The sequence below is a fragment of the Vulpes vulpes genome, chromosome 8, assembly GCF_048418805.1.
Source record: "Vulpes vulpes isolate BD-2025 chromosome 8, VulVul3, whole genome shotgun sequence".
NCBI classification, from domain to species: Eukaryota; Metazoa; Chordata; class Mammalia; order Carnivora; family Canidae; genus Vulpes; species Vulpes vulpes.
The window spans coordinates 39,581,277-39,592,509 of NC_132787.1; positions in this window are offsets into that span (position 1 = coordinate 39,581,277).

Here is an 11,233-nt window from a genome sequence, read left to right on the forward strand (position 1 = left end):
TGTGGAATCTAAAAAAAAAAAAAAGACATGGTGGGGAATGAGCTCATAGGTACAGAGAACAGATTGGTGATTGTGTGGTTGTAAGGGGCAAGGTATGGGGGTGGGTGAAATGAGTAAAGGGTGTCAAAAGGCACAAACTTCCAGTTACAGGAGTGCCAGGTGGCTCAATAGATTAAGCATCTGCCTTCAGCTCAGGTCATGATACCAGGGTCCTGGGATCTGGGATAGAGTCCCAGATTGGACTCCCTGCTTGGCAGGAAGCCTGCTTCTCCCTTTTGGCTCCCCTGCTTGTGCTTTTTCTCTCTCTCTTTCTCTCTCTCTGTGTTAAATATATAAATAAAATCTTTTAAAACATCAAATTAAAAATTTAGAAAAACAAACTTACGGTTATTAAATAAGTTATGGGATGCAATGTACAGCATTGTGACTATAGTTTGTAACTGTGATGATGCAAATTGACTAGATTTACTATGGTGATCATTTCACAATATATATGGATATTGAACTATTGTGTTGTATACCTGAAACTAATATAATGTTAGATGTCAGTTATACCTCAACTTAAAAACAGAGGTAAAAATGTGATACACATCAGTTTACTGCATTTCTGTATATATTTTATAACCGTGTGAGATCCGGCAGGTAACCTCTCATCTCCATTTACAGATCCAGAGTCTGCAGCTGATAGAGGTAAGCATTTGCTTATCGTGGCCATATTAGGATTCAATCTTAGGTCCTCTAACAAGTCCCCATTGATTCCTGATGGGAGCTCACAGCAACATGAATGAGAGGCCTTTGTCCCAGAAATTGTCACCTCTGTTTAACATCTCCTGCCACACAAAGGCCTAAGGACAGGCTGTACCTAGTTATTCTTGAGCCTCTCAGGGATTTTTATACTGGGGCTCAATCTCCCTGCCCACATGCATGTACCTGTGATCATGTGTATGTACAAATGTATACATACATACATACACCACTCACAAAGACACATCCTGCTCCCCTCCATTCAACTACTTGCTCTGATTCCCACTAATTCTCACTTACCTCCCATTTGGAGGGATAGAATTCAATGTCAGGTGCTTAATTGAGCAACTGAGAAATAAGAATGTGATCTCTCACTTATTATTTCTTCCATGCCCCTTTTTTTCTAAGTGCCCTAAACACACACACACACACACACACACACACACACACACACACACACCCTCAAACCTAATGTTATAAACTTACTCAGATTCTGCAAGTCCACCTCCAAGTGAGAGAGTCTCTCGATCACTGTCCTGTTCCATTCAGACAGAGGCAAATGAAGCTGCTTTTGGAAATCTCTCCAAATCAACTTCTGTGAAGTCCTCTTGGTATAAAATGCCAGGAAGACATTGGTGGCTATAACCAGAGCCAGCGCAATGCAGGGGATTTTGAGAACACTTCTCCTGGGCATTATACTCTGCCTCTGATACTGCCACGTCCTAGGGGCCTGAATGTATCACTGCCCAGGTAAGCTAAGGATCACAATCAGCTGAGCTTTATCTCTGCGGACTGCTGCCTGCTAAGCCAGATATTCTTTGACTAGAAAAGCTGTCACAAGCTGCTTGGCTTCTCCTTGAGCAATGTCAGGTGTGTGGAGTGTGCCAGAGTAGCCACCCAATGACTGGGAGGGCACCTGGGCACACCTTGCACTGTCTTAGAAGTCAGGTTGATGCTTGCTCTTGGAGCTACCTCAGGCTGTAGCGAGGAAGGCTTTTCTCTCTTTGTTTTATTTCATTTTATTTTGGTTTTTAATGTTCCCTCTCTCTGGTGAAATTACTCTCTGAAAGGGAAAAATAATTTTAAAAAATAATCCCCCAAAATGGGAAGCTTCTTTACTATATGCTTTTTTATATAAATATATATTTTTTTAAAAAGAAAATAAATAAATATATATTTTTATTGAAGTTCAATTTGCCAACATATAGTTTAACACCCAGTGCTCATTCCGTCAAGTGCCCTCCTCAGTGCCTATCACCCAGTCATCCCAACCCCGCTCTCGCCTGCCTATACGCTTTTTGAGAATAAGAATCATATCTCAGATGTCCTTTTACCTAACTTTATGGGATCTTGAACATAGTAGATTTGCAGCAAATGCTACTTCAACAAACTTGAGGAAAGACTGTTACCTGCTGGTCTACTCAGAAGCAGGTGGATGATCTGGAAGCAGCCCCTGAGGGTAAGCCCCAGGAGATGGTCGTGCTTCACTGATCCTATGCTCTTCTTGTCATCTGTGCAGCTTCATACAACATGGTTCTACTTTGTCCCAACTTCCAGTAACTCTTCTGCTTCCACACCTCACAGTCACTATATGTTTGGACAAATCACCTAATCATTATCATTATAGGTTAAACACTTCAAAGTTTTCCCCAGGGCCAAAAACTCAAAGTTATCATTCTAGTGTTGATCCCTCCATAATCACATCTCCCACCGCTGCCAGCCCGTTGTACTCTTTACTTAGGTTCCCGAACATGGTATATGCAGACAAAAGCCAAAGTAGACATGTGGATTAAAGTAAACATGTGTGTATTTTGGAAAATTAGGTAAAATGAAAAAGAATAAAATGAAAAGCAATCAGGTAGGATTCTATTATTTTCTTCAAAATCTTTTCCATGCTCTCACCTGCAAATTGGAGTAGAAAATAAATTAAAAATGCATGATTATTTCCATTTCTGGCGTGAAATGGAGTAGATCTACATATCTCTATTCTTCCCTACTAAAAGCAGCTAAAAACTCTGGACATTATACATAAAACATACATAAGAAGACTCTGAAAGGTGGAAAAAAGTGGGCAGACTGGAGATCCTGCGAGCTGAGGAACAACAGCAGTGAGTTCCCTGTGTTTTCTTTCATCTAATATATCCTACTCTGGATGCTGGAGAAGTTGTTAAACTGTAAGTGCCGATAAGAAAAAACAATAAAACCTCCAAGAAAAATCTACTCTCTCTGGCCAGAGGAAGAGGAAAGGGGCAGCTAGCAAGACAAAAAATGTTTAGGTAATAACTATCCTACTCCAGCCAACAGCCAGCACTGAAAAACCTGCTGTGCCATGGCCATCCCACCAACAAAGACCATGTGGGGAGCTTCAGTTTTCACTCTCACCCATCGCCGTCTAGAGTGGTGTCAGAGAAAGCCAAGTAGAGAAGCCATAACTTTATCCCTGTTCCCTTGTAATGCCAGTAAGGGAATAGTAACAAAATGACTCTCTCTCTCGTCCTAGTAGTGTCAGCAGAGGCCCAGTGGGGAACCTGAATTTTCTTCCTCAGCAGTATAATGAAGCAAGGCTGCCCACCTGGTGTCAATGAGGTTAAGTGGTAAAACTGGACTTCTATTCCCATGTGGCATAAGATTTGTCAAGTGGGTAAAGAAAAGAGTGATCAATCCAGAATCCTTTATCCAACAAAAATATTCCTCAAGAATGAAAGAGAAATCAACATATTCTCAGACCAAAAGAAGAAAAAAAAATTAAGAGAATCTGGCTAGTATATCTACTCCAAAAGAAAGCATACAGGAAATTTTCAAAATGAAGAAATGGCAAAAGAATTAATTTTGTGGATGCCTGGGTGGCTCAGTTGGTTGAGCCTTGGACTCTTGGTTTCAGCTCAGATCATGATCCTATGGGTCATGAAATCAAGCCCCAAGTCAGACTCCATACTTTGCAGAGATTCTGCTTGAAGATTCTCTCCCTCTGCACCTCCCACCACTCACACACTCTCTCCTAAAAGAATAAATCCTTAAAAAAGAAAGGAAGGAAGGAAAAGAAAGAGAAAAAGAAAGAGAGAAGGAGAAAGAAAGAAGGAATTTTGGAACATCTAGGAGAAAGAATAACAGAATAAAAATATGAGTAAATACAAAAGACTTCCTTCTTCTCAAGTTTCCTAAACTGTTTGACGGTTGACACAAAAATTACACTGTCTGATATGCTTTCCAATGTATGTGGAAGAGATATTTAAAATAATCATATTATAAATGGAAGTGGGTAAAGAAACTTAAAATAAGGTAAGATTTTTACAATTCAGTTGAAATAGTAAAGTGACGACAGTAGTAGACTATGATAAGTTATGTAATGTGTAGTGATGATAGACTAGTTTTAAAATATCTTGATCGTAGTGGTGGTTGCATGAATCTATACATCTGATCAAATGGCATAGAAGTATACATACAAATTATCAATATCAAAGTCTGGTTTTACTATTGCACTATAGTTTATAAAATACATCCATTGGGGGAAACTGGATGAAGGGTACAGAAGAGTGTTCTGTACTATTTTCACAAATTTGTGAGTCTATAGTTGTTTCAAAATGAAAAGGTTTTCTTTCAAAAAGGAGTGATCCTTACCAAACTTACTACTGAAATACATCACTTTCTGACATTATAAACCCTTTGTTAAGAACATATAGAAGAATAGTGATTACTTCTGGGGATAGTGGGGGCTAGAGCCCTGAGGGATACGGGTTGGAAGGAGAATGACTTTTCCCTGTACAATTTTTTATGTATTTTACATTTTGTATTATATTGCATAAATTATCTATTAAAAAGAAATAAAATAATTCAATAAGAATTCGCATCATAATCTTTGTCATTTTATTGTTTTCTAGAATAGGACAGAAATTCATTCAGCTGGAGAAATCAAGGATATTTCTTTCCCCCAATCTTCATCTGCAACAACATTCAGCCAGTGAATGTCTTTGTGGGAATACTGGCTGTCCTCTCCTGCATCAAATCACTGCTCAGAACCCTGGGGCAGTGATCCTCAAATGTTCAAGTCCATAAAAATCACCTGTGTACATTGGTAAAAAAAAGCAGATGTCCAGGTCCCAAGCCTAGAGATTCTAATTCTGTAGGTCTACTATAGGACCTAGTCATCTATCTTTTAACAAAAGCCTATATGAGTAAGTTTGCATCTTGGCCCCAGCGGGGGCCAATGCATGGGGGAAATGGACTTATTTACAATGAGGGTCATTGTGATTTGGATCCAATAGGAGGCACCAAAATGAGCCAATGGCCACAAAAGAGCAAGCGACAGTTCTACCTGGGTATGCATGGGGGAAATGGACTTATTTACAATGAGGGTCATTGTGATTTGGATCCAATAGGAGGCACCAAAATGAGCCAATGGCCACAAAAGAGCAAGCGACAGTTCTACCTGGGTATGCATGGGGGAAATGGACTTATTTACAATGAGGGTCATTGTGATTTGGATCCCATAGGAGGCACCAAAATGAGCCAATGGCCACAAAAGAGCAAGCGACAGTTCTACCTGGGTATGTAGCATCTTGAAAGGTATGTAGGTTTCAGTTTCTCTAGCAGAAGGAGTAAATATAAGGAAGGTTATAGGGATAAGAAAGTACTAATCATTTTAATTGGGATGAATACTTTAAGGTTGCTCAGAATGTAGAGGTGGGTACTTGATAAAAATACTAAGAGTTATCCACCTTGTTTTTGTTTATAAGAGCAAAAATAATAATAATAAGCTGATCTAAATGTCCAAGCACAGGGGAATAATTAAATGATTTGACACATTAATGGCTAAGTGAATTATGGTACCTCCACTCCATAGAATATTAAAATGTTATGGGCAGCAAGGAGAGACTGTTGTAGAAAGTATGGATGTTAGAGCAAGGTGATTCTGTATTCGCTAGCTAGGTAAATTCAGACAAGTTATTTCACCTCCTTCAACCTCATTTTCCTTATCTTCAAAATGGAGATATATATATATAACACTCTCCTTTGCAGAGTTGTGATGCTTATATGAGATAACCTTTGCAAAGAGCCTGCTGTTACCTTTGTTTAAAAAAAAAGTCTTGAAAAACTGCTTAGAAGAGAATGCTAAGTCAAGAACAGGCTGGGAAATCATTGAGGGAGCCACAGGGCCACTAACAGCCCAAATTAATTTGACCCTTACTATGTGTGCTCTGAATAAATTCTAAGCCTCTGCAAAGACTCAAGTTTTCTGAAAGTCCCCTGAGGGAGCTCAGAAGTCCTCAGCTTCATGTAACATCTTATCCTTTTCCTCCTTAGCCATACCAGTGGGTGGTCTCTCCGCCAAACATAGCAGCCTCTTAGAGCCCACCTGCTCCTTCTGAGGAATACCTAGGCCCCCACTACTTCAGAGAATGTATTCACAGATATCTTACAAGTGCCAAAAACTATGAGACATCCTGTACCAAAGTGGAGGGAAAATTATTCCTACTTTTCATGTTCCCTACAGTTGGGAGCAGGGGGCATCAAAACCAGTTTCTTCTATCTGTTGCCTGATGAAGTTGGTAGTGAAAACGACTGCCCATTTTTACCCACAGACAACTATTTTTTTCTCTCTAGGACACAAATTTGATGTATGGGTGCAATGGGAAGAATTGAATTTGCTTCAGAGACAAATTCAAATATCACCTACTATACCTACTCAGAATTACTTCCCTCAGATGATGAAGACTTTGCATTTGTCCATACCTGTTTGCTTGATTTCCTTTCCTTACCATCAGTTCTTTTCCAAGAGGCACCTAGTCCTGAGTAGACTCTTGTTTGCCTACTCTACCACTCTGCCAGATGTGCCTGGAGATGGCTAAACCCAAGTAATGATCATAGCTTAAAATCAAAATAGGAACCACACCTTGGTCCAGTGTATGACTACAATTGCAGCATTGTTTGAAAGAAAACCAATTCCCATAGCCCAGATTCTCCAATACAAGGAACCAGTGTACCTTAGAGAAATAGTTGATTCTGGGGTAGGAAAAAATACAAGTTAAACCTAAACTGTCTTTGGTACAGAAAAATATTCAAATGATAAAAAAAAAAGGAAAGAAGACAAAAACAAGAAACTCAAACAGAAGTACAAGGAAAAAGGAGAGAAGGAAATACACTAATATAATAATTTATTAATAAATATAATAGGAACTATTGTATTAAAGTAGTATAGGCAATCAATTTTCTTTCTCTATTTTTAAATTATTATCTAATATGATCTTATAAACTTCATAATGGAAAAAATATAAATTAATAATATTTTAAAATACAATCACTAGACATAGTAGCCATCTGAAAATAGAAGCTGAGGGGAAAGAAGTAGTGGAAGATCCTGAAGTTTCTAACTTCAGCAATCAGCCTGGTGGTACCCACAGCAAAGAGTCTACAAAGAAGGAGAATAAATACGAGGAGAAACAATTGGGTTTCATTCAAACGAGGCATATGTTTCATTTGAAAGGCCTCTGCAAGATCAGGTATGTCCAGTGAAAAAATGGAAATTTGGCTCTAAAGCTCTAGGAAGAGACCAGGGGCAGGAATTTTGCTCAGAGGAAATGAATAAAGTTTTTGAAAGTAGAAATGCGTTGGAATTAAGTGAAACAACAGTGGAACATTCAAGTGTGGACAATTTTATGTTTATATTCTCTTAATACTATTAAGGAAAAAGTGGTGATTCAGTCATTAACAATGTCTATCTTTCCTTTTGCTTAGCATAAAACCTCTGGCCAAACAATAAATATTTCATAATTGATTGATCTTATTGATCATAATGCTGACATTTTGAGGGAAAACTCCTCCTTCTCTCATATTTCCTCACAAAAGTTTCTACTCATTTGGGGATAATATATTCTCAAAAGATTAAACTGTACTCTTACTCAGTTACAAATATTCATGTAATTTTGGAAGCTTCATTCATTTGACAAAGACTAAGTTTGATAATAGTGGCTAAAAAAGTTTGTAGATTGTGAACATGTGTTGGAGGATGAAAGGGAAATAAATATTTTCTAAGCATCTTCTATGGACAGCCAGTGTTAGGCATTTTATACAAATGATCTCATTTGATCTTTATAACCACCTGTGATGCAGGGATTATTACCCCATTTCATAGATAAGGAAACTGAGTATCAGAAGGTTGAGTAACTTTCACTCTGGATCAGATTGTATTCTTTCCTTTTCAGTGTTATAATCATACTTCTTTCCGCTATAGTTTTAAGGGTTACCACAGTTAACCTGCAAATAGTTTTCCTTTTGCATATATTTCCTCACTTTCTGGATTGGTTGCTTATACATTTATCATTGTGCTAAGTATATACATGATACAGAACAAGTATTCCAAAACAATAGTTTTTCACTCCACCTGTTCAGCCAGGAGTGGGAATATGAATAGTATGACCCAAAAAGTAATAGTAATACAAGCAAGATTGCTGAGCAAAAAGAAAAACTTTCATGTAAAACTCACTTTAAAGATGATCTTTCCTATCAATAGTCAAGAGACAAGAGACAAGAGACAAATCTCCTCCACCATAGCAACAGAGGGGAAAGAATCATACTGCAGAATTAGCATCATAAAACCTAATTCATTTGTATATAATTAAGAGTGTGAATTAGGAAGAGTCAATGACAGAGTCAATATAATTGATAAACATTTAACTTGAAAAATGGCAGAATAACAGAACTCTTTGCATAATCCATCATCCCTAAGTACCTATAAAAGAACAGGGTTGGCCCAAAGGGGAAAAAATATCCTGGAAATAGGCCCATATAGATAACCGAACAAAGTAGCAAAAAAAGAGAACTGGGACCACAATCAAAACATGTTTTTTGTTTTTTGTTTGTTTGGGGTTTTTTGTTTGTTTGTTTTCCACACCTGGTTGTGAGTTTTTTCAGTGATCTAGCAGGGTATCTTTGCTATTACCATCAGAACTAGGGTAGACACAGTATGTAATTTGCAGTTCACCACTGGATGTGAACTCCACGCAGCACATGATAGTTCCCTGAGCTGAGGAGTCAGAGAATAGAGTATGGGAGGTACTAAAACATCTGAAAATTTCAGTGCAGGGTACCAAAATTCAAGGAGCTATACAGAAAGTGGGAGCTTTCTGAGTATTCCCTCTGGTTTTCAGACGAGATAAGCTGAGTGGGCAAGAAAGAAATTCCACAAAGTCTAGTCTACAGCAAGAGTTGAGAGCAAAACAGATACTGGAGGTACAGTCTTTGGGGACACAGGAGTTCTGGCTGAGTCATGATGGAGAGATCTTACTGAATATCCTGGGTGTTCTGCTAAGACACCAAGAAGACCACTGCTTAGGAGTAAGGACTTATGCCCTAGAGTTAAGGAGCACTCTAAAACTGCTCTAATAAAGTCTAAAAGCAAGTCTTAACAGCTTCAAAATAAGTAACCAGTATATTAATAGCCAAAACAAAACAACATTTTTTAAAGAAAGAAAATATAAACCAGATGCTTTACAAGTATTTATTCACAATGTCAAGGATACAATCACAAATTAATGGACATGTGACAAAGTAAGATGTAATACATTAAAAAAGAAAATTAGTTGATAGACATTCACTAGATCCCCAGATGTGGTCATTAAAAAACAAAGTCTTTAAAGAGGCTACTATTTAAACTTTCAATGACTTAAAGAAAAAGATGGAAGTAATGATTGGTGAGATGGAGAAATCTCAAAGAAAAACTAGAAACTCTAATAAAGAGCCAAATGGGAAGTCTAGAGTTGAAATTCACAGTAGTAATTTTTAATTAAAGATTTACTGGATAAAAAGTTAGCAGACTGGCAACCTCAGACCAAAAGATCATGAACTTTAAGATCTATCAATAGAAATTATCCAATGTGTAGTAAAAAGAGACCAAATGATTTTTTAAAGTAGACTCAGTGAATTGTGGGACATCAAACAGCCTAATTATAACTATAGTCAGAAGGATAGCAGGGAAATATTGAGACAGAAAAAAATATAAAAGAAATAATTGAAAAAAAAAGTCAAATTTAATGAAAACTACAAATCTGCAAATATAAGTGTCTTTTTAGCAGAGTATATTTTTTTAAAATACACATACCGGCACTACACAGTTTTTGGAAACCAGTGAAAGGAATATTAAAAGCCATTGTAGGGGCAATAATATTAGTGACATGGAGACTAGAAGACAATGAAATGACATATTTAAAGAAGTGGGAGGAAGTATTTAATTGACATATTATCATACATCAGGCAAAAATACTTTTCAAAAATAAACACATTGCAATCGGAGAAGGACAAGCAATGTGTTTATTTTTGAAAAGTATTTTTGCCTGATGTATGATAATATGTCAATTAAATACTTCCTCCCACTTCTTTAAATATGTCATTTCATTGTCTTCTAGTCTCCATGTCACTAATATTATTGCCCCTACAATGGCTTTTAATATTCCTTTCACTGGTTTCCAAAAACTGTGTAGTGCCGGTATGTTCTCATTCATTTGGGGAATATAAATAATAGTGAAAGGGAATATAAAGGAAGGGAGAAGAAATGTTGGGAAATATCAGGAAGGGAGACAGAACATAAAGACTCCTAACTCGGGGAAACGAACTAGGGGTGGTGGAAGGGGGGAGGAGGGCGGGTGTTGGAGGGGAATGGGTGATGGGCACTGAGGTGGACACTTGACGGGATGAGCACTGGGTGTTTTTCTGTATGTTGGTAAATTGAACACCAATAAAAATTAATTTAAAAAAAAAAAAAGAAAAAAAAATAAAAAAAAATAAAAAAAAAAACAAACAAAAATAAACACATTGTTGGATAAATGAAAGCTGAATCAATGCCTTCCACTACAACAAACACTAAAGAAAATTCTTCACACCTAAATTAATGTAACATTGTGTGTCAACTATACTTCAATAAAAAAAAAAAAAAAGGAAAGAAAATTTTACAGACTAAAGGGAAGTGTCACTAGAAGGAACCTCTAATCTCTAAGAAGGACTGAGGAACACTAGAAACAGTAAAATTTTGGCTAAATATAAAAAACTGTTTTCTTCCTCTTTTAATCTTGAAAAACAAATGAGTGTTTACAGCAGAAATAGTGACATAGTAAGGTGTAATTATAATGCATGTAGGAGTTAAATATGTAAATAATAGCACAAAGCATGAGGAGGTAGTGGAATTACACTGATGTGAGCTTCTACATTTTAAAAATATTAAATTTAAAATTATATAATAAAAAATACTAAAAAATTAAAAATAAATTAATAAAATAAAATTATATAATATCTAACAATTATATAGTATTTATCTAGATAGATAATTTAAGGATGAATATTTTAACCCCTGGAGCTACAAATAGAACATAATAGGAAAAAAATAGAGAAATTAAAACAAAATAATTTTAAAAATTAATCAAGCCAAAGAAAGATGAGAAAAAAGATAACAGAGGAACAAAAATCAGATGAGATAAATAGAAAACAAATAGCAAGACAGTAG